The following is a 24,027-nucleotide window of genomic DNA, read 5'->3' as shown; positions in this document are numbered from 1 at the left end:
TAAATCCTCTGTATCCTTTCTTCTTCTTGCACCTCTCATATAAAAGTTATTCTTTCTAGCTGTTTCTAAAATTCATACCATAGTCAGGTTTGTCCCCCTCTTTCTTATAAGCTCGACAATTATTAATAAGGATGTTATGACATTTTACATTTTGTGTTATATAAAAGGTAAGCAGTCGGTTTTTGTAAATCCCTTACAGTCAGTCTTTGGTATGTACCTTATGTTTCTCTTAGTTCTTGTATGTCAAATCTTCTATTAAGTTGAGGATTTTTTAACAAAGTCTTGGAAGTCTGAGGGTTTGTCAAATGTTCATTTTTTTTCATTCGAGATAATACTGAAATTTGAAGGGCATGATATTTTCGGTCAGAGTCCCAGGTCTTTTCCTCTTCAGTATATTGTGTTCCAATTTGTCAAATGCCCATTTTGTTTCATTCAAAATAATACTGAAATTTTAAGGGTATGATAACTTCAGTCGGAGTCCCAGGTCTTTTGCTCTTCAATATATTGTGTTCCAAGACCTGCGGTCCTTTAATGTCTCTGCTGCTAGGTCTTGTGTAATTCTAATTGTGGCACCATCATATTTGAATTGTGTTAATCTTGATGCTTTTAATATTTTATCCTTGAACTAGGAGTTTCAGAATTTGACTATGATATTCCTATGAGTTTTCCTCATAGGATCTCTTTTAAGTGGTGTGTGATGGATTTTCTCTATTTCTAACTCCCTGCCTTGTTCTAATGCTTCAGGACAATTTTCTTTAATTATTTCTTGTATTATTGTATCAACATTCTTTTTTTGATAATAGCTTTCAGTTACTCTGATTATTTTTATATTTTCTCTTCTTGATCTATTCTCCAAATCTTTGTTTTTCTTATAAGATGTTTCACTTTCTCTTTTATTTTTTCATCGTTTATGTTTTGTTCAACTATTTCTTGATCTCTTATAATTTCACTGGCTTCACTTCGTCCAATTCTAATTTTCTTTTCTTAAATTTATTTAATTTATTCAATATATTTAGTTTTTAGCATTGATTTTCACAAGAGTTTGAATTACGAATTTTCTCACCATTTCTACCCTCCCCCCACTCCAAGATGGCGTATATTCTGGTTGCCCTGTTCCCCAGTCAGCCCTCCCTTCTGTCACCCCGCTCCTCTCCCACCCCCTTTTCCCTTCCTTTCTTGTAGGGCAAGATAAATTTCTACGCCCTATTGCCTGTGTATCTTATTTTCTAGTTGCATGCAAAAAAAAATTTTTTTTGAACATCTGTTTTTAAAACTTTGAGTTCCAAATTCTCTCCCCTCTTCCCTTTCCACCCACCCTCCCTAAGAAGGCAAGCAATTCAACATAGGCCACATGTGGATCATTATGTAAAACCCTTCCACAATACTCATGTTGTGAAAGACTAACTATATTTTGCTCCTTCCTAACCTATCCCCCTTTATCCAATTATCTCTCTTGACCCTGTCCCTTTTTCGAAAGTGTTTGTTTTTGATTACCTCCTCTCCCATCTGCCCTCCCTTCTATCATCCCCCCTTTTTTATCTTCTTCCTCCTCCTTTCCTGTGGGGTAAGATACCCAATTGAGTGTGTATGGTATTCCCTCCTCAGGTGAGATCTGATGAGAACAAGATTCACTCATTCCCCCTCACTTGCCTCTTCTTCCCTTCCTACAGAACTACTTTTTCTTGCCACTTTTATGCGAGATAATTTACCCCATTCTATCTTTCCCTTTCTCCCTCTCTCATCCTTTAATTTGATTTTATTTTTTTTAGATATCCCGTCATATTCAACTCACCCTGTGCCCTCTGTCTATATATATATACATATATATATATATATATATGTACACATACACATACACACATATACATATATGTATACATATACATACACATATACATATATACATATATATATATGCATATTCCCTTCAGCTACCCCAATACTGAGGTCCCATGAATCATATGCATTATCTTTCCATGTAGGAATGTAAACAAAACAGTTCAACTTTAGTAAGTCCCTTGCGATTTCTTTTTCTTGTTCTTTTTCTTGATTACCTTTTCATGTTTCTCTTGATTCCTGCGTTTGAAAGTCAAATTTTCTATTCAGCTCTGGTCTTTTCACTGAGTAAGCTTGAAAGTCTTCTATTTTATTGAAAATCCATATTTTGCCTTGGAGCATGATACTCAGTCTTGCTGGGTAGGTGATTCTTGGTTTTAATCCTAGCTCCACTTACCTCCGGAATATCGTATTCCAAGCCCTTCGATCTCTTAATGTAGAAGCTGCTAGATCTTAGGTTATTCTGATTGTGTTTCCACAATACTCAAATTGTTTCTTTCTGGCTGCTTGCAATATTTTCTCCTTGATCTGGGAGCTCTGGAATTTGTCGACAATATTTCTAGGAGTTTTCTTTTTGGGATCTATTTGAAGAGGTGATCTGTGGATTCTTTCAATTTCTATTTTACCCTCTGGCTCTAGAATATCAGGGCAGTTCTCCCTGATAATTTCTTGAAAGATGATATCTAGGCTCTTTTTTTGATCATGGCTTTCAGGTAGTCCAATAATTTTTAAATTATCTCTCCTGGATCTGTTTTCCAGGTCAGTGGTTTTTCCAATGAGATATTTCACATTGTCTTCCATTTTTTCATTCCTTTGGTTCTGTTTTATAATATCTTGATTTCTCATAAAGTCACTAGCTCCCACTTGCTCCAATCTAATTTTTAAGGTGGTATTTTCTTCAGTGGTCTTTTGGACCTCCTTTTCCATTTGGCTAATTCTGCCTTTCAAGGCATTCTTCTCCTCATTGGCTTTTTGGAGCTCTTCCGCCATTTGAGTTAGTCTATTTTTTAAGGCGTTGTTTTCTTCAGTATTTTTTCAGTATTTTTTGGGTCTCCTTTAGCAAGTCATTGACTTGTTTTTCATGGTTTTCTCGCATCCTTCTCATTTCTCTTCTCAATTTTTCCTCTACTTCTCTAACTTGCTTTTCCAAATCCTTTTTGAGCTCTTCCATGGCCTGAGACCAGTTCATGTTTTTCTTGGAGGCTTTTGATGTAGGCTCTTTGACTTTGTTGACTTCTTCTGGCTGTATGTTTTGGTCGTCTTTGTCACCAAAGAAAGATTCCAAAGTCTGAGACTGAATCTGAGTGCGTTTTCACTGCCTGGCCATGTTCCCAGCCAACTTACTTGACCCTTGAGGTTTTCGTCAGAGTATGACTGCTTGTAAAGAGTACTTTATTTCAAGCTTGAGGGGATGTGCTGTTGTTTTCAGAGATATTACAGCCAGCTCTGCCACACCAGCACTCCTCCTTCCCCAAGAACCCCCAACCTGGACTGGACTCAGATCTTAAGCAGGCTCTGCACTCCTGCTCTGATCCACCACTTAATTCCTTCCACCAGGTGGTCCTGGGGCCTGAAGCAACTGCAGCTGTAGTTCTATAGCTGGACCACCCCCACTGCCCCTGGGGCGGTGGCCGAACGGAGAACTCCTTTCACTCTGTCCCAGCAGCTTTTCCCACTAACCTTCTCTGTTGTCTTTGGCGTTTGTGGGTTGAAAAGTCTGGTAACAGCCACAGCTCACTGATTCAGGGTGCTAGGGCCCGCTCCGCCTGGCTCCCAGTCTGGTTGGTCCTGCCGCTGCCCACGCTGGGCTCTGCTCCACTCTGCTCCCAGCTCCGTACACGATAGACCTTACCCAGTGACCATCCAGACTGTCCAGGGCTGCAGCCCTGCTTCCCTCTGCTATTCTGTGGGTTCTGCAGTTCTAGAATTTGTTCAGAACCATCTTTTATAGATTTTTGGAGGGACTTGGCAGGGAGCTCATGCTAGTCCCTGCTTTCCTGCTGCCATTTTGGCTCTGCCCCCCATTCTAATTTTCAAGGTGTCATTCTCCTCCTTGAGATTTCTGATCTCCTTTTCTAATTGGTTGACCTTCTTATCATAACTTTCTTGTTTTCCTTGGATTGTTTTTTTTTTTTTTTTTTTAGTTTTTCCTCCATCTCTGTCATTTGATTTTTAAAGTCTTTTTTAAGATCTTCTATAAATTCTTTTTGGGCAAATGACCATTTGACACTGCTCTTTGGGGTTTCTTTACTTCAATACCCTCCTCTGAAGATGAACCCCGGTCATCCCTATTCCCATAATAGGTCTCTATAGTTGAATTCTTTCTCCTTTGCCTGTGCATTGTGTGTGTGTGTGTGTGTGTGTGTGTGTGTGTGTGTGTGTGGTAATGACTTGATTTTTGTACTACCTCTAGCCCTGGGAAATGGTGCCTCTTGCCCCAAATCTTCAGTTTTCTCCTCTACCCTGGAACCAAAGCCAAACCTCCAACCTCCTGTAAGTGCCCACAGCCAGGGGCTTTCTGCCTCACTGCTTATGCACTCACCGGGAGTGTGCTGGTTCCTTCTCACCCCCACAGCTCTTCGGAGCACAGCTGGGTCTGGCGTTCCTCATCAGCAAAAGTTTCTGCAATCTTCCTGGGCTCAAAGCACAACTCCCCTCACCATCCCAGGGTGAAAAGTTCCAGTGGCTGGGGCCAAGGCAGCCTCTCAAACCAACTACCCCTAGGGCTCACTGCTAGTTATTTAAGCAGCTTGCCACTTGTTGCTGAAATGGATCCTAGCCCCCTCAAAGGGACCAAACCTGGTCCTGGGGTTTTTCTTCAGATCTTCTCAAACTGTCCAAGGAAGATCCCGGTTGTGCCCTTATTTTTCTTTGTCTCCTCCCACACTTTGTTAGCCCTAAGGTGCTATTTTAACTCTTTTGTGGGGGAAAATCTTGAGAGCTTGGAATTTTCTGACCTACTCCGCCATCTTCCCAGAATCTTCCCAAGATATATCCTTTATTAATTGGTCTAGATCTTTCTAATCACCATGCAGCTTGAACATGGCCTTTGCCAAGTAGCCTCACCTCATTATACAGAAAAGGAGATACATGGCTGCTCAAGATCACAAAGCAATTGGCTGTAGAGCCAGGGCTGGATTTTCTGACTCCAGGTCTAGTGCTCTCTCCACTCTACACACACACATTCTATATACATTGATTGTGAACTCTTGCAGAGGGGATCCCAATGTCCTATAATATGTACAGATAATGTAATGAAATGCAGTTTTACTTTGTTATACACTTAAAGAAAATATATCAGCTGTATTAACAATAATGTGGGCAGTACTTAGCTCTGTTGACTACCTTCTAGACACTCTCTCCTCTCTGAATTTTTCTGAAACTTTTGTCTCTTGGTTCTCCTTCTCTCTAACTGTGTCTGTCTGCAAGACCTTATCCTGGCCTCACTTTTCTTCCTTCTCTACACTCTTGATGGTCCCATTGGCTCCCATACTCAAAACTATTTACTCAGCCTTTGTGTCTCTCCTGAACTACAGTCCTGCATGACTAATTGTTTATTAAGCTTTTCCAACAGTATTGTCATCGGCATCTCACATTCAACACCATGAAAATAAAATTTATCTGAGCTTCCAAGCCTCATGAGCAATAAGATGGCAGACCAGATATTTTCTCTGATCCTCATGACCTTACAAACGTCTCCAAAATAGAAATTATGTACCAAAGATTAGCAGCTTGAACTATGTCCATGATATAAGTCATCCAGAATTCAAAAGAAGGTTTAAAAAAAAAACAGGAACTCTTGGTCACTGACCCTGAGCTTACTCAGAACTCATCTCTTACTTTGCATGATACCAGCAACAAGGCTACAGGTAGGAGAGCCAAGGACACAACACAGGCTTACATCAAAGTTACCCCTAAGCCCTGGCTGCCCTTCCCTATTTCCAGTGCCATGGAGACCCTGGCTCTGATTTGCATAAGTTTGCTCAGGATGCAACAGCCAATTTGGTCACAGCCCTTCAGGAGCAAAAGCCTGCTAGGGGCTATACACCAGAAACATCAGTGTTAAAAAGTGCTGAACTACCAGTGTTAGGGAAAACAGTCTCTGAACTGCCAGTGCCAGGTCAAAGAACTGAGGAAAAGAGGGAGTGGGACAGGTCACCAGGACAGGACACTATGCATGTGGGGACTTGTGCAGCACTCTACCAAACCTGAGAGCAAAAGCAAAGCACCCAGCTAGGGTAAGTTCCATCCAGCCAAAAGCCATTTGGGCCAGATACCTAGACTGGTGAACCTTAAAATGTCCAGTGTGGGAAGACACTGAGACACTTTGAGATCAAACCCCCAAGAAAACTACAATCAGAAAGTAGGGAGTCAAGAACAGAGTGCTAGGGAAAATAAAGCGGGGGTAGGGGGAAGACTTACTGTACCAAAGATTTTGGGAAGAAGAAAACTCAAAGACCTTAAATAGAAACAGATAAGTCAACAGAAAAAACTAATAACAGAAGGAAATATAACCTCTAGAGAGTCCAAGCATTTATAAATAAATATTGCAAAATAAAGGAAAACGATCCAATACTCACCAAGACAGCAGACCCTGTGACATGTGAGACCATATAACCACAACATGCTGCTTCTGAGTGGTTTTAAAAAGAAATGAGAATTATCAGAGAAAAGAGCAGCAAAATGAGTAGAATAGAAAAACCTGAATCTGTGGAATGATAAGCTTCATTAAAGAAACAAGAGTAAAACAATATACTGGAAATGCAAATACACAAAAGTGAAGGCCAACCTAGAAGAGAAGCAAAAAAATAATAACCCTAAAAAAAATATGCTCAGTATCCAAGCAAAACATAACAATCTCGAAGACAGGATGTGTAGAGACAAGTTAAGGATCATAGGTCTCTCAGAACATAATAGTATAAAAAACCTTAACAGTACAATGAAGAAACTAATAGAAGAGAATTGCCTAGAACTTCTGAAGAAATAAGATGAAATTTCTATCGAAATAATTCACAGATTGCCTCTAGAAAAAAGCCTAAGGCTGAAAATTCCAAGAAACATCATAGTTAAATTCAATAATTCAACTCAAAAATGACAAGTTCTGTAAGCCATCAGGAGAAAGACCTCCAAATACAAAGGAAAGGGCATCTGAATAATGAGAGACTATCCTTCACCCACCATAAAAAGGGAAGGAATGGAATCATGTGTTCCAAAAGGCAATAGAGTTCAGGATGCAGCCCAGGATGACCTATCCTGAAAATATGAGCTTAACAACCACACAACAGAAAAGATGAATGTTCAATAATAAGGAAGAGTTTGAAACATGTAAAAAAAGAAAATCAGAACTAAAGAGATTATTTGCTTATTGAACACCTGAAACAAAGGAAATGCAAGAGGAGTGAACAAATTCAGTACACGAGGACAGCCACTACAACAGAGTGAAGAGAAAGACCAGTAAAAGACTCCTTTCTAAAACATATAGAAGGAGACAGAGGTAAAGGCAGGTATCTGGTAGAGATAAAAGTAAAGAGGCAGCCATGGGATATTATGGACAGAACCTGGTTACACCTTGCCTAGAAGTGAATGCTTCTTTTGTGGGATTACATTACAACATGGGAGGGTAAATGAAAAGGGGAGGGTGAAAAGATGATAGAGATGAGTAAGTGATGCACAGGGATCAAATCAAGGGCTAGTGCTGAAGAGAAGATGACCCATGTGGTCTCAAAAAGACAAGAGCCTCTATAGAAATGGATCAGGAGGAGGAAGGAAAGATTGAAAAGCGAGGGGGAAATGAAGGAGGCCTTACTTTGGAGATGGGTAGGCATTCTACTGATGAATGTTCCTGTGGGTGAAGGGAGATGAGGATATAATACTAGATAAGGCCTGAGAGCTATAGCGCTTGAAAAATCTACTCATGATGAGAGGAGGGTAATTGGAACCCCTTGGGGCAACTGGCACCTGGAGGAATGGGAGATTATAGACACAGGAAGATTTCAAGGCAAATGTAGACAAAAATCAACAAGTGAAGGTATCAATGAGGTGGGGACAGGGTCCTACCATGGGGCAGTGTCCTCTCTGACACCTGCAATAATAACTGACATTGTTCTGAGAGTAGGGCATAATGGGAAAAAAAACAATCCATGGCCTAAGCCCTACAAAGCAGTGGCAGAAAGCACCTAAAAGGCAAAACCTAGATTGGATACTTGGAAGTTATGATGTTGTATAAAGAATACAGAGAAAATAGAGAGACACATGACCATGTACTAGGGCACAGAGATATTAGAAACAAATGTAAAAAGGCAAAAATAGTCAATATGTCCTTTACAAACCATAATGCAATTAAAATAGAAATTGGTTCAGGGACCACAAAAAAGATACAGACCCAAATGGGGACTTACCAATGAAATCTTTAAAAGAATAAATTATAGAAACAATTAGTAACTATGTAAAAGAAAATTTTAATAATGAAACAACACATCAAAATTTCTGAGATACAGCTAAAGCAGTCATTAGGAGGAAAATCATATCCTTATAATCACATTAATAGAAATAGAAAAAGAGAAGATTAATTAACTGAATATGCATTTCAAAATACTAGAAAATCAACAAATAAGCCTAAAATAAGCACAAAAAGGAGGTATTAAAATTATAGGGGTAATAGGTAAACTGGAAACAACCATATAAATAATACTAAAAGCTGTTTTTGAAAAGATTAATAAAACTGATAAGCTTTTAGTTAATTTGATGAAAAAGAAGAGAGCAGAAAATCAAATCAATAAGGTGGCAAAAGAACAAGGTGAAATCACAGCAAAACAAGAATAAAAAGAATAATTAGAATACATTATATAGTTGTATGCTAACAAAATAGAGAACCCAAAGGAGAAGAATACCTTTAAAAATATAAAATATTCAAACTATCAGAAGACCAGATAGATAAATAACCCAAGCTCAGAAATGGAAATAGATCTATCTGTAAAGGAATTACCAAAGTTGGGGGGCGGGGGGTTGGAAATCCTGGAGAATTCTCACAGAAGAATTGCATCAAGCTTTTAAAGCACAGTGCCCATACTTCAAAAATTATTCTCAAAAACTGAAAAAGAAAGAATCTTTGTGTTGTTGTTCAGTTATTTTAGTCGCATCCTATTCTTCATGACCCCATTTGGGGTTTTCTTGGCAAAGATACTGGAGTGGTTTGCCATTTCCTTTTCCAGCTCATTTTACAGACGAGGAAACTGAAGCAAACAGGGTTAAAGTGACTTAGCCAGGATCACACAGCTAGAGTGTAAAGTCAAATTTGAACTCAGGAAGATCAATCTTCCTGACTTCTATCCACTGTGCCACCTAGTTGCCCTGCTACCAGAATCCTTTTATGAAACAAATACAGTCTTAATACCTAAACCAGGGTAAGATGAAACATGGTAAGAAAAACATAAGAGAAATGTCATTAAAGAACATTGATTAAAAAATTTTCAACAAAATACTATCAGACTACATCAATTTACACAAGAAACCATTTATTATGGTGGAATTTATACATGCAAGGATGGTTCAACAAAACCAAAACATCCAAAACCACATGATCATCTCAACAGATGTAGAAACAGCCTTTGAAAAGTAGTCTTTTATGCTAAAAATCTTACAAAGTCTAGGCATAGAAGAATCTTGTACAAATATATCACAAAAATCATCTATCTAACACCAAAAGCAAGCGTGATATGCAATGGGGATAAACCTTTTCTAATACATACAGGAGTGAAGCTCACTCTCCCCACTATTATTTGATGTAGTTTTGGAAATATTGGCAAATAGTGATAAGAAAAGAGCAAGGAATTAAAGAAATAAAGATAGGTAAAGAGGACATAAAACTACTCCTGTTTACTGATAAAGATGGTTTACTTGGAAAACCCCAGGGAATTAGCAAAGATATTAATCAAGACAGTAAATGGCTTCGACGAAGTTGCAGGCTACAAAATATATCCTCAAACATCAACAGCATTTCGATATTATAATAACAAAACACAAGAAGCAATAAAAGAAAGGGAAATCCCATTCCAAATAACTACAAAATGCATAAAATATCTGGGAATCAACCTTCCAAAGCACACAAATGATCTGTATAGATGCAGTTAAAATACACTTCTTAAACAAATAAAGAGCAACCTAAGTATCTATAAGAATATTCTGGCTAGGCTGTGCCAATATACTAAAAACAACAATAGTACCAAAATTAATTTAAACTTTCAGTGCTATACCAATCAAATTACCAAGGTTTTTTTTACCTTTACAGAGATTGATAAAATAATAACAAAATTCATTTGGAAAAACAGTAGATTTAGAACATCAAGGGAAATGATAAAAAGTAAGGATAAAGGGGAAATAGCACTTCCAGATCTCAAACTATATTATAAAACGGTAGTCATCAAAGCCATCTGTTATTGGTTAAAAAATAAAGAGGTAGATCAATGGAACAGAATAGACAAGGGAGAATCAGAAACAACAGAACTCAATAACTCAAAGTTTAATTAAGTGGAAAACATAAGTTACATAGGGAGAAACTTTTTATTTGATTAAAAAAAACTACTGGGAATACAGGAAAGAAGTCTGAAGAAATTAGGCTTAAATCAACACCTTACATCCCACATTCCACAACATATTCTAAATAGAGAAGATCATAGTATAAAAAATAAGAAAAACAAATTATATGCCTCTCACAGCTAAGGATAAGAGATGTATTATTAATCAGAGAGATAGAGGCAATTACAAAAGATAAAACAGATAACTTTGATTACTCGAAACTGAAAAACTTCTGTAAAGACAACATGAATGCATCTAGGATGAGAGGGAAAATGGTCAAATGGGGAAAAAATCTTCATATCAAATTTTTCTGATAAAAGATTTGGTTTCCAATATATATAAACAACTAATATATATATATATATAGATATATATGGATATATATAGAGATATAGATATATATACACACATATATATACACACATATATATATATATACTCCAACAGATAAATGGTTAAAGGATATTAATAAATAGTTTTCAAAAGAACTGCAAAGCACTCATAACTAAATAAAAATGCTCCAAATCACTCATCATAAGAGAAATGCAGATCAAAACAACCCTGAGGTTTTATCTCACACCTTCCAAATTAGCGAAAATGACAAAAATGGAAACAATTAATGTTGGAGGGGTTGTGGAAAGATGAGTACACTAATACATTGTTGGTGGAGTTGTGAAATGGTATAATCATTTTGGAAAGCAATATGGAATTATGCAAATAATTCCTTTGAATCAGAGACTCCATTACTGGGCTTATACCACAAAGAAGCTGGTGATTAAAAAAAAAGTTCCCATATACTCCAAAATATTAATAGCAGCACTTTTTGTGACAGCTAAGAATTGGAAACAAAGTAGATATCCATCAATTAGGGAAATGGCTAAACCAACTTTGATACATGAATATAATGGATGGATATATATATATATATATATGCATATATATATAACATGCTGTAAGAAATGATGTGTGTCAAGAATGCAGAAAACAAGGAGAGATTTATATGAACTGATGCAGAGTGAAGTAAGTAGAGCCAAGAAGACACTATATACAGTAAATACAATAATTTAAATGGAAAGCACAAAGACACACCAAAAATCAAAAGTAAACGTAACATAATTATAAAGATCAAGTGGGGCTCAAATGAAGAGACAGGAGACACCAGGGCATATGGAGTGTTCAGGGAGGACTAGCACCTCTGGTGTGAAGGCTTGCCAAAGCCCTTTTCCAGGCTGCTCATCACTTTTGGTGTTTACCTTTCACCCAACTCTCACCTATGGCTCCAAAAAGCTATAGCATGTGCAGCAGCCATATCCTGGTAAAAAACCATCCTGGCAGACAGGCTAAACCAGGCTGTAGGTGACCAACAAGTCTCAAACCCATTGCTGACTTAGGAGGATATGTGCCCTAAGCATGTGAAGAATGGGTGGATAATAACAATTTGTTCCAATGGCCATGAAGGCAGCTGAAACAGGCATTATGGAGTGCTTAGAGCTTGGTCAATCATCAAAGGTGACAAGGTTATCCACTGCATCCCAAGATACTGCCAGACATCCTGATTGTTGTCTTGCCTTTGCACTGCCATGACTCAGGAAGAGAGAGTGAGGCTGACAATTTCATGTAAATCCGCTTCACTTAAGTACAATTCACCCACAAGTCAAGACATCACCCTGTGATGCCAACTGTCCTTTTTGAAAAGGAATGACAAACAACAACAACTAGGAGAGGAGCCGCCCTAAACCTCTCCATTTGCGAGGGTAGGAGGCCCACAGGTGTTACACATTGCACATGTTTTCAGACTTTTTCAATGTATGAATCAGTTGTGGTGACTTACTTTTTGTCCTCTCTAAAATGTACTATTTGTCATATGGAATGACTCTGTGAGAGAGGAAAAGATACTATGGTGATTTAAGAAACAGAAAATATCAATAAAATATATTCTTAAAAGTAGAATTTATTCATATCCAATAAATTGTTAAGTCCAATTGAGTCTACTACCACAATATATCCTAAATGGATCGCCTCCTCATAACTATAATACTCTCCTAATTGTTTTCTGAATCTCTATTCTCTCTGCTTTCCAAAGCCATCCTCATTTTTGCAATGTTTATAGTATTACACAACTGGAAGGGTCACACACTAGCCATCTAGTCAAAGCCTCTCTTTTTATTGATAAGGAGAATGAGACCCAGAGACAGTAAATGATTTGCCCAAACATAATGGTAATAAGCACCAAAGGCAGGATTTGAGCCCAGGTCTTCTGTTTACAGAGTCAGCTGGTCATGTTTCTATTGTAAAATACTGCCTCGCATTAATTATACTGTTGACAAATTATTTTCCAGTACAGGTCTGACCCAATCAATTCCTTACTCAGAAAAGCTTTAGTGACCCTTTGTTGTCTACAGAATAAATGTAAATGCCTTACTTTCAGTATTTAAGAACCCCACAATAATTTAGCTTCAATTTACCTTTCTGGTTTTATTTTACAATATTCCATTCTTTCATATCCTTTATATTCTAGATAAGCTAGACTAGTTAAGCACTGATCTCATTCTGTCATCTCATTTCTCTGCATTTTCACATGCAATACATTGTTTCTTCACCTCTGTTTGTTGAAATCTTACTCTTCCTTCAAAGCCCAGCCCAGCAGCCCCCTTCTTGAAGGCTTCCCTGATTTCCCAAATTAAAATGATTTCTTTCTCCTCAAAAGATTTGTGGGTGCTTTTTCTAAATTTCTCCTTTCCTCCCATCATATGCAACCTTTATGTACATCACAACTACCCTCGATATAATAACTGAAAGGAACCTTTAGGATCATCTAGTCCCTTGTTTCATTTTATAGATGAGGAATGAGGAAACTGAGATCCAGGGAGGTGAAGTCATACTTTCTGAGGCTTAAGGTCATACAACTAGCAAGTGTCAGAGCTAGGAATCAAACCCAGATCTTGACTCTAAGCTCTAATATACCATATAACCTCTTACTCATTTACAAACACATTTTATTCTCACCAATTACCTCATCCCCATTTATGACTATCAGCTATTTGACAGAAGAAACTGTATTATTCATCTTTCTATTCCCAGTGCCTACGACAAAATCATTGTGTAATAAATGAATATTTGGACATATATATGAGCACAGTACTTTTATTTGCCCTCTAAAATAAATAAGCTTTTCTCTCCACTCATGTAAGATATTGTCCACATTTCAGAAACCACGGAATGTAAAGATAAAGGTGGTAAGAAGTGAAATTGGTTTGTTCAGCATTCTTAAATTAATAATGAAAGCACTGAAAATCAGAGACTGTTTTTCTCTTTTTAAATTTCACCATTTCAATCATTTGCATTGGCTCCATTTTTAAGATGTTTAATCATAGGTTGATGAAAAATCATTGTATATGCTTTGTATAATTTTAGAAAACATTCTGTTTAAAAATTGTTTTTATATATTCACTCAACAAGTATTTATTGGTATAGTGTACTATGTGGGCATCATGCACTGGAGGGAGGGGGATATACAAAGATAAATAACACATGCTACAATAACTTGAAATGAAATAAACAATTCAAGTGAAACAAAGGTAGTATGAAGTTTTATACCTAATATATGTATATATCTAGGCTCTGATATTTATTGCTTATTATGCATATATTTTGTATCATAGGTATGGATATACATATTATCTAATAAATACATGTGTAATATATATTATACATACTGTTGCTAAGCCATGGAAATGACTTCCAAATTTTTTTTAAAAACTACTTTTTTCTTAATGTACCTAGTCATAAACATCTATACTCCTTTAATCACCTGAAGTACTCAACTGTTGACAAAAAAAATGTAGACTAATCACTTCCTAATGCATTTAGATCATGCTAGCATATAAAACTTAAAAGCATTCCTACAAAAATGTTTCTCATAAATGACCAAAGTAATATGAATAGTACCTGATAGGATCTCATTTCACACACTTTCTCAAGAGAAGTAACATTATTTTTTTTTCTTTATCAAGGCCATCTTTCCCCACTATAAATATCTTGTACACATTAGATGATCAATAAAGGATATTTTTCACACATTCCTTAGTTTACAGTTTTTACATTTATATGATATTTTAAGCAGACTCAAAGAACATTTACTTAAAGTGGGAATGCAACTTAAAGAGCATTTAGTCCAACTCCTTCATGTCCTATGAGGAAATTTCAGCCTTCCTCTAGAATAGCAAAAATTCAGATGGAAAGGAACTCAGAGTTTAGCTAGTATTCAGAGTACCAGTCTTTAATGAGGCAAGAATTCCAACTACCCAATCTCTAGCCAGTAGTCATCCATTCTCTGCTTGAAAAAGACTCAGTGATAGGTGATCTCGCTACCTTACAAAGCTGTTCCTAGAATTATTAAGAATTTTTCATTACATTAAGCCTACATCTGTCTTCTAGCAGCTACTACCCCATTGTTCCTAGTTTTATCTTCTGGGCCCAAGAACAAAACTAATCACTCATCCACACAATGGTCCTTCAAATACTTAAAGACAGTTATCGAAGTTTTTCCTCCTCCAAACTAAACATCTCCTGTTTCTTCAACTAATCTTCATATAGCATTGTCTCTAGTTCTTTTATCACTCTCGTCACCTTATTCTGGGTTCTCTGTGTACTTCCTGAATTGAATATAATAATTCCAGATATGGTCTAAGACAGAATACGGCAGGACTATTAACCTCCCTTGTGCTAGAAAAAAAACTCCTCAATGACACCTAGGTTCATATTAACATTTTAAGCTACAATGTCACATTGCTAATTCTTTTTTAAGCTTTTTTTTTAATCTTTTTCCCAGGAATTGTTGTCTAGTCATATTTCACTTATCTTATACTTCTGAACTTGACCTTTGGAACTTAAGTACAGGACTTTTTTTTACCCCATTTAAATTTCATCTTACTAGATTCAGGACATCTTTCGGGCAATTGAAATCTGGTGGAACCTGACTGATTTATCCAAAGATTGACTGGGGATTTTCACTTTGGACTTTATCTCATCTGCATGCCTGACAATCACATGTCATTTATAGCTTCTTCTAAGCCACTGGCAAAAATGTCGAACAAAATAGAGTAGTAGAGATTTTCTTCCCATTAATAAGTACTGGATCACATAATTTAACTTGAACGCACCTAACTGTGCTATTATGTAGCCAACATTTCCCTGTTTTGTATATAAGCACAGTATGCGAGATTTTGTCAAATGCTGTACTGAAATCCAAATCTACTAACCTACCTCCCTTAAAGGAAATGAGGTTATTCTGGTTAGCCATGCTGGCTCTCAGTGATCACCATTTCTCTTTATGTATGCTTACCAACTATCTCTATAAAAGAAGTTTTAGAATAATGCCAAGAAATACAGTCAATGCTATAGTCTGTATCTACATCTTACATTTTTTGGAATACCTGCCTATCACCAGTCTTATGACAGCCATTGTACAATCTAGGAAAGTTTACTAACAGCAGCTTCTCAAATACATCTGCCAGTTCCTCCTCTTTCAGTAATCTAGGCGCTCTTTAACTATTCCTGCATTTGGTTTTGGTTTTTGGTTACCTGTTTATCATTTTTGTTTTATCCTTCCCATTGTATACGTCATAAAAAATAAGCAAAATAAGAACTGAATACTTCTGCCTTCTCTGTCATCTCTTAGCACCATAATATCCTTCTTTTCTCTACTTCCTATCCTCAATATCATGAACAGCACCTTCTTGTTGTATTTAACATTCATTACCAATCCTACCTAAGTGAGGTGACTTGCCCAAGTTCATACAACTAGCTAATAGAAGATCTAGGAACTAGAAGATAAGGGGGAACAAGAACATTCTAGTTATAGGAGATAATGTAAATAAAGGTGCAGAAGCAATAAAGAACTTAGTATGAGTCTGGATGGAGAATAATGCATATGTGGAGTTGGGAGACAAACAAGATAAATTGGGCAACAAGGGAGGTACCAGGTTGTAGAAAGCCTTCAGGTCAAGATTTAGTCAACAAAAAGGAACTAATAAAGTATTTTGAACACTGGAATGATATGATCATTTCTGTGCATAAGAAAGATTAATGTGATAACACTTTAAAGATGGAAGAGATTCAAGGAAGTATTAAAAGGAAGAGAGTAAGGACATCAGTTAAGGAAGTTGTGGTAGTTTGTCTCAAATGGTAACATGGGCTTGAATACTATGAATGGAGAGGAAGGAACAGAAAGAGATAAAATGAAGTTGGACTCTATAGACTCTGGCAACTGATTGGATGTGAGAACTTAGGGAACAAAAGAAAAGATTCTGAACATTAGTGGTTGAATTAATGGAAATAGGAGGAAAGCATTATTTTTGGAGGAAAAGTTCTGTTTTACAAATATTAAGTATCTGGTATCCCCAAAATATACAGGTGGTGACAGCCAAGAGAAGGACAAAATAACAGTTCAAATCTGCCATTTTGTAGAGACAGGTAGGAAAAAGAAACATGGGTCAAAAGCCAGAAAAGTCACTGTGGAATATCTGCCCACATTAAAGGATCAGAAACATCAAGAAGTAGTCAGAGACAGGAAGAGAACCAGGAGAAACTGATGTCTGTAAAGCTAAAGGAAGTGAAAATGGCCAATACCATCTATTTCTGCAGGAAGGTAAAGGAGGCTAAGGATTGGGAAAAGGCCACTGAACTGTGTAAAAGAAAGAAAAAAAGGAGGGAGGATCAAATATAAACTGTATTTTCTCCATAAAGTTTGGAAGTTAAAGTAAGGATGAACATGGAATGATAATATATTGGTAGAGCACATTGGGGGGGCTGTATATGTATATGTGTTATTTTAAGGATTGGAGAGACCTGAGCATATTCATAGGCATATGGAAAGAAATAAGTATATAGGAATAAACCAATGATGTGTGAGAGAGAGGGGGTCACTGATAAAGCAAGACCATAGAGGAAATGGTAAGCGATGATATAAGGGTAGAGAACTAATCCTTGGCAAATAGTGGGGTCATCTTTTCTTTTGAAATAGGAAAGAATGAGGAGAGAATGGTAAAATAATTATAGAATTCTTATCAAATATGCAGATGATCCAAAGCTCAGAGGGATAACTAAAACAATGGAAGACAGAATTAGATTTCAGAAAGATACTGATAGGCTAGTACAGAAGTCTCCAAACTTTTTGATCACATATCCCTATTAGTTAAAAAAAATTCCTTAGTTGTCATCAAAGCTCAACTCTAGGTCCACCTATACTAAGCCTTTCCTGATTCTCGCAGCTACTAGTTCCTTTCCCCAAATTATCAAGAATCTATTTTTTATCTCTCATGTAACCTACGTATGTATACATTTTCTCCCCTTGATATACTGCAAGCTCCTCAGTGACAGAAGCAGTTTCATTTTTGACCCTGATTACTAGGCACAATATAGTACCCAGCATAGAGTAAGAAAAGGCAAAAGGACTGGACCTGTTATTTATGGTATAGTGAACTCCCAATGAGGAATTTCCCTCTACCAATGTAGAAGAGTTGCTAGAATACATGAGGTTAGATAACTTGCCTGGGGCCATACGGTCAGAAGCAGAACTTGAACCCAGGTCTATCTGACTTTGAGACCAGCTCTGCGTTTACTATACCATTTTGCCACTCAAAGCACATAGCAGGTACTTAATCGATATTTACTGTCATCCTTCACCACCAGCAGGGCCCAGGACTTTGGCTAGTGTCTGTGCTTCTGCTACACACCTCTCCCTGCTACGCCAGGCCCCTTACTTAGTCTTCATTTGCTTCCACCACCATCAACCATCTGTCCAGCCCTTGGAGGAAAGAAGAAACATAGCTGGTGGACTACCCTGTTGGGGGTAGTCTTCTATGGCTTCCATCTCTACTACCCTAGTCCCTCAAATTGCCAAGCTTCAGACCAGTTCAGTCTTCTGCCTCTGCTTCAGTCCCCTTTCTTGGTTACTGTCCCTTCCCCCCTCCCTAGGCTTTTTCAGCAGCCTACATCTGTCTTTTCTGCTGCAGCAGAAGTCCAATGTTTGTGTGGGAGCTGCAGAATATATAGCAGTTTTTGCCAGAAATACGCCAAGTTCAACTAGGGAGGCTCTAGCTCATATTTTCTTTCTGCATTCTCACCAATCTTCTAACCTTCTACCTTCCTTTTAGCACCTCTGCTTGGTTTGGATTCCATGAAACACAGTGGGTGCCCCTGTTGCCACCCCCTTCCTTTTGTGTATTGTCTTCCTCATCAGAATATAAACTCTTTGAGAACAAAGATTGGCTTTCTTTTTCTTATTTGTATCCCAATACTTAGCATAGAGCTTGAGAAAACAGTAGGTACTTTAATAAATGTTTAGTGGACTGAATTGAATAAAATTATATTTCCCTGATGGCTATAACCTCTAATTTGGAGATATCTAGGCTATAATACTGGGCCAAATAAAATATAATAAAATTTAACATTAATAAAGTCTTATATTGTTTTTTTAAAAATCAACTTATCAAAAAAATCACATACAAATTGGAGGAGAAATGACTAAACAGAAGTACATCTGAAAAAGATCTGGGGTTTTTGGTGAGCTGCTGCAGAGTCAATGTTAGTAGGATGATATGGCAAACAAAAAAGCCCAGGATCTTAAGTTCACTGAGAGGAATAATGTACACCAGTGGTGTCAAACTCAAACAGAAAGACATTCCTGTGGGTACCATACTGACTCAGAAAACCACAAATTAAAATCATCTATGTTGCATTATATTTTTATCTTGTTAAACATTTTCCAGTTTAATTTTAATCTGGTGTGGGAGTTTCCCAGTTTGGATGTTTGACACCTGATGTAAAGAATTAGAGAAAAGACTAGGTAAAATCTCACTATACCTCGCCCTGGTCAGACCACAACCAGAGTAGTGGATCAGGTTAAGAAGGAAATTGACAAACTAGGGTATCCAGAGGAGAGAAACTGGGATGGCCACTGGCCTCAAGTTTATGCCTTAAGAGGACATGCTGAAGTAACTAGGGTCATGTAGCCTGGAGGAGAGAAGACTTAGGTGGGACATGACAATTGCTTGAAAAAAAAAATATATATATATATGTATGTATGTATGAAAGGTTGTTACATGGAAACAGCAATTAGACTCGTTCAGCTTAGTTTCAGAGAACAGAATTAAGGGCTGCGATGAATAAAAGTTGCAGAGGCAGATTTAGGCTTGATAGAAATAGATATTTTTCTAATTAGAACTTTCTAAAAGTAGATGGGGCCTCCAATGCCTCCTCCAACTTTGAAATTCTATGATTCTTTGTTAAAAAATCATATGCGTGAGTTACAAAACCATTACAACAGAATGTTTAAAATCAATAGAAATCAAGTGAACAAGTTCTTATTATGTGCCCCCAATGAGCTCACACTCATATAACAGCACTCTGAAACTGTGGGCCACGACCCCATACAGATGACTCTGACTGGATCACACCCCCTGGGAAACACCAAAAACTTACAGACCCCCCAGAACTTGCTTTGAAAACAGCAGCACCAAAAAAATGCACAAAGAAACAAACAAGCAAACAAACAAAAAGAACCTAATCATTAAAAGCTACAATGATGACAGGAAAATTACGAATCCCTTGCTCTAGCCCTATCATTGTGCTGCCTGAAACTCAGAATAATAGGAGAGACTTCAGAGTGCATCTGATTCAACTTATACATGAACAAGAATCTCTTCTAAAATATAACGGATAGGTGGTCATCCAAACTTTGAAGACTTCTAGAGTGAATTCCTGCCACTTTGGGGTAGTTTTAGTTATTACAAGTTTTTCCTTACTTGGTGCCTAACTTTTCTTCTTTGAATTGCCCACCCATTCATTTCACCTGTTTCTGCTTTCTGGGGTCAAGCAGATGAAGTCTAATGTCTCTTCCATGTTGATAGTCATTTGAATACTTCATGACAGGTATCCTGTTTTCCCTAAGTCTTCTCTTCTCCAGACCATACATTGCCAGTACCTTCAGCTGATTCTCATATGGCCTGAACTTAATGCCTTTTACCATACCGGCTTTCCTCTTCCCAATGATCTCCAAGCTTATCAATATTCTACCTAAAAGAGGACATCCAGAACTGAACACAATACCCCAGATATGGTCTAAGGAGGACAGATTATAGCAGTTCTATCATCTCCCTAATCCTCTCTATGCAGTTTAAGATCACATTAGTTCTTTTTGGCTGCCACATCAAACTGCTGACTCATATCAAACGTATAGTTCACTGAAACTCCCAGATCATTTTCAGGAAAATTTTTGAGTCATGCCTTATGTACTTATGAAAGTTGTTGCTGTTGTTTCATTTTGTACTTATAAAATTGAGTTTTTTGAACCAGCAGGTAATATTTTACATTTCTACATACTACATTTCATCTTGTTTGATCTGATTCCTGCTGGTATCTTTATGAACACTCACTCTGCCATTTAGCGTGTTAATTATTCCTCGTGGCTTTGCACCACATACAAACTTAGTAAGAGAATCAAGCAGATTCCTGAACTACTCCACTTCCTTTCAAATTCATACCAAAATATTAATGACTCATGTTCTATCCCTTCAACCAATTTCAAGTTCATTTGACTGTACTATTCCTTCCCACACATTTAGCCATCTTATCTATAACAATTTTTTGAGAAATTTTGACAAATTCTTTGCTAAAATCTAAGTAAACTATATATACAGCATTCATCTAATCTACCAGTTTACTAACCACATGATAAAGGAAAATGAATTCATAGCGCCATGAAATGTTCTTGATGAAGTCAGGTTGGCTCTCCATGATTACTACTTCTTTTTTTAGATGATCACTAATCAATTGCTTAATAAACCATTTTAGAATTTTCCCATGATTTTGAAATTAAGCTTACTGGCATGGAATGTGTTTTACTCATCTGAATTTTTTATAATGTGAACAAATATCAATTTAAAAAGTACTTCTATGTTCATAAAACAGAAAAGGGTTGCATGTGAAACTGCAAATTTGTTATTTACAGCTTTTTTTTCTTTTAAAATAAATAATAAATACATGTGACTTTCAAAGCTGTACTGCTTACCTGCATTTTTTTCTCCTCTTCTCTGTGATCTTTTTTGTGCTTTTTGATATTTTGTTTTATTTTTTGGCAACCATATCCTTCCACTACTCTCTCTCTCTTTCCATGTTAAGCCTACTTTCTCTCTCTCCATCTCAACCCTCTCCTAATAAAAACAAAAAGTAAAACAAAACCTTTATGACAAATATTCAATAATCAAGCAAAACAAATTCCCATGCTAGTTGATGGAACTGTTTCTCTTTGTGTCTTCAGAATTTCAACATGCAGGGCTTTCTGTCCTTTGTGGGTTAAATTTACACTGTATAATTTTAGATTATAGGATCCTACTTATGCTTTCTTTGAATGTTTCTCCCAAAAATCTAGGGTGCAAGTGAGACTGCACCTAGTTTTACTCTATCACAAATTCTAAACTGGAATGGTTATTTCCCTGACAAAGTTCTCATCACTTCCACATCTCCAACAACCAGTTCTGTCTTGCTGGTGAAAGTCAAGTCCAGAATACAAGTTGCCCTTTTGGTTCCTTCAATTTTTGAAGGATGAAATCCCCAAGGTAATATATTATCAGCTGCTCTCCTTTAGTCAGAGAAAAATACCTAGTAAATTTCTGGACAGCTAAAGTCTCCAATCATTATTATATGATATTGTGCCTTAATTGCTTTCCTAAACTCCAGTCATCTCTAACTACCTGCTGGATACTTCAACCTGGATATTCTATGGATGTCTTAAGCTCAACAACTTTCCTGTGTCTATATTGTACACTGCCTATACTCTGTAGTACAATATAAGCTCCTAGAGAGAAAGGGGTATTTAGTTTTTCTTCTGTGTATTCCTACTACTTTATTTCCTTGAATGCAAAAGTCATAGACCATAGGGGTGTGTGTGTGTGTGTGTGTGTGTGTGTGTGTGTGTGTGTGTGTGTAATTTTTTTTGAGGAAAAAACTGGTCCTCCTTAAATTATGGTCTCATAAACACTATTCCTCAAAGACCAGTCCTAGATAATGCCAATTTCCAAGTTGTAGTTTGTTTGTTTGTTGTTTTTATTTTTTGAAGAAACAAAAACAATGCAGTTAAAATTAGAAGGAAAATAGTTAACTACAAAAAAAATCTTTGTAGAAATTCTCTCTGATGAAGACCTCAAAACCAAGATATATAAGGAAGCAATTCAAATTTATAGGGATAATTTTCCAATATAAAAATATAGTAAGGTATAACAGGCAATTTTCAAATGAAAGAATCACGGCTATCAATAAACAAATATAAAAATGCTCCGAATTGCTAAAAATGAGAGAAATGCAAATTAAAGCAATGTTGAGGTTTCATTTTATAACTCAGATTGGCAAAGATGATCCAAAAAAAGAATCTAACAAATTCCTGGAAGGGCTATGGGAAAACAAGCACACTAATGCACTGTTATTGGTAGATCTGTGAACTAGTCCAATAATGACGGAAAAAATTTAAAACTATGCACCAAAAGTCATTAAATTGTGCATGCCCTTGACCCAAGCAATATCATTGCTAGACCTATACCCCAAAGAGATCAAAGAATGAAGAAAATCACCCATATGTACAAAAATACTTACAGTGGCTCTTTTTGTTATAGTAAAGAACTGGAAGCTAAAGTTGTACCCATGAATTGAGGAATATCTAAATAAATTATGGTATATGAATGTAATGAAATATTATTATTCCCTAAGAAATTATGAAGGGAATAATTTCAAAGAAACTTGGAAAAACCTGTATGAATTGATGCAGAAAAAAGTGAGCAGAAGAAAGAGAATTTATGCAACAGTGACATCAATAAAGACAAACAGCTCTGAAAGATTTAAGAACTCTGATCTGTAATGACCAACCATAATTCCAGAGGACTGATGAGAAAACATGCTACTTACCTCCTGATAGAAAGAGAGAGACAGATTCAAGATACAAAATAAGACATATACTCTCAGACATGACCAATATGAGTATTTGTGGCCTGCCTACACATTTTTGTTACAAAGGTTTGGTTTTCCCTTTTCTGAGAAAAAAGAGAGGAGCTTGGAAAGGGATAGCCCAAAAAGAGAAAGAAAAACAAAAGAAGAAAAGAGAGTCATTGAGATATGTTTTTGAAATGCATAGAAGAGAACAGAAGGAAGGCCAGAAGGAAGGACAGCTTTGAAAGTTATATGTTGAATTTATTATATATTTAAAAAGAAAAGCAAGCTGTACATAATACTCATTTTCATGTACAATACTCTATGCTTTACTGTCTACAGAGAAGTACTCACTTTAGTTGATATTTATTAAGTTCCGATTTTTTAAAAAATACAAAAAAATTAAAGTTGTGGTTCTTTCAAGAGTACTTACTCTCAGCCTCCCCCCCAAGTTAATGACCTATTTCATCACCCTATACCCTCTCATTCCCATATCACAAGATGCAGGATGCAAATATGACAAGACCATTACCAATTTTTATAATATTTAGAGCAAAAGAAATTTTAATTTGTTTAAAATTCTTAAAATGAAAATCATGTTAACAATATAAGTGGTCAACTAATTAATTACATGTTACC

General features: G+C 36.6%; 1 protein-coding gene across 2 annotated transcripts in view; it reads right to left on the bottom strand.

The window, feature by feature from the left end:
* Positions 1–24,027, bottom strand: part of FBXL4 (F-box and leucine rich repeat protein 4) — a 146,172-nt gene that overhangs the window by 51,155 nt on the left and 70,990 nt on the right. The gene's annotated exons all lie outside the window — the stretch shown is intronic.

Source organism: Trichosurus vulpecula, chromosome 7, assembly GCF_011100635.1.
Source record: "Trichosurus vulpecula isolate mTriVul1 chromosome 7, mTriVul1.pri, whole genome shotgun sequence".
Lineage (NCBI taxonomy): Eukaryota > Metazoa > Chordata > Mammalia > Diprotodontia > Phalangeridae > Trichosurus > Trichosurus vulpecula.
The sequence above is the reverse complement of the archived record's forward strand: the minus strand, read 5'-3'. Positions and strand labels throughout refer to the sequence as shown.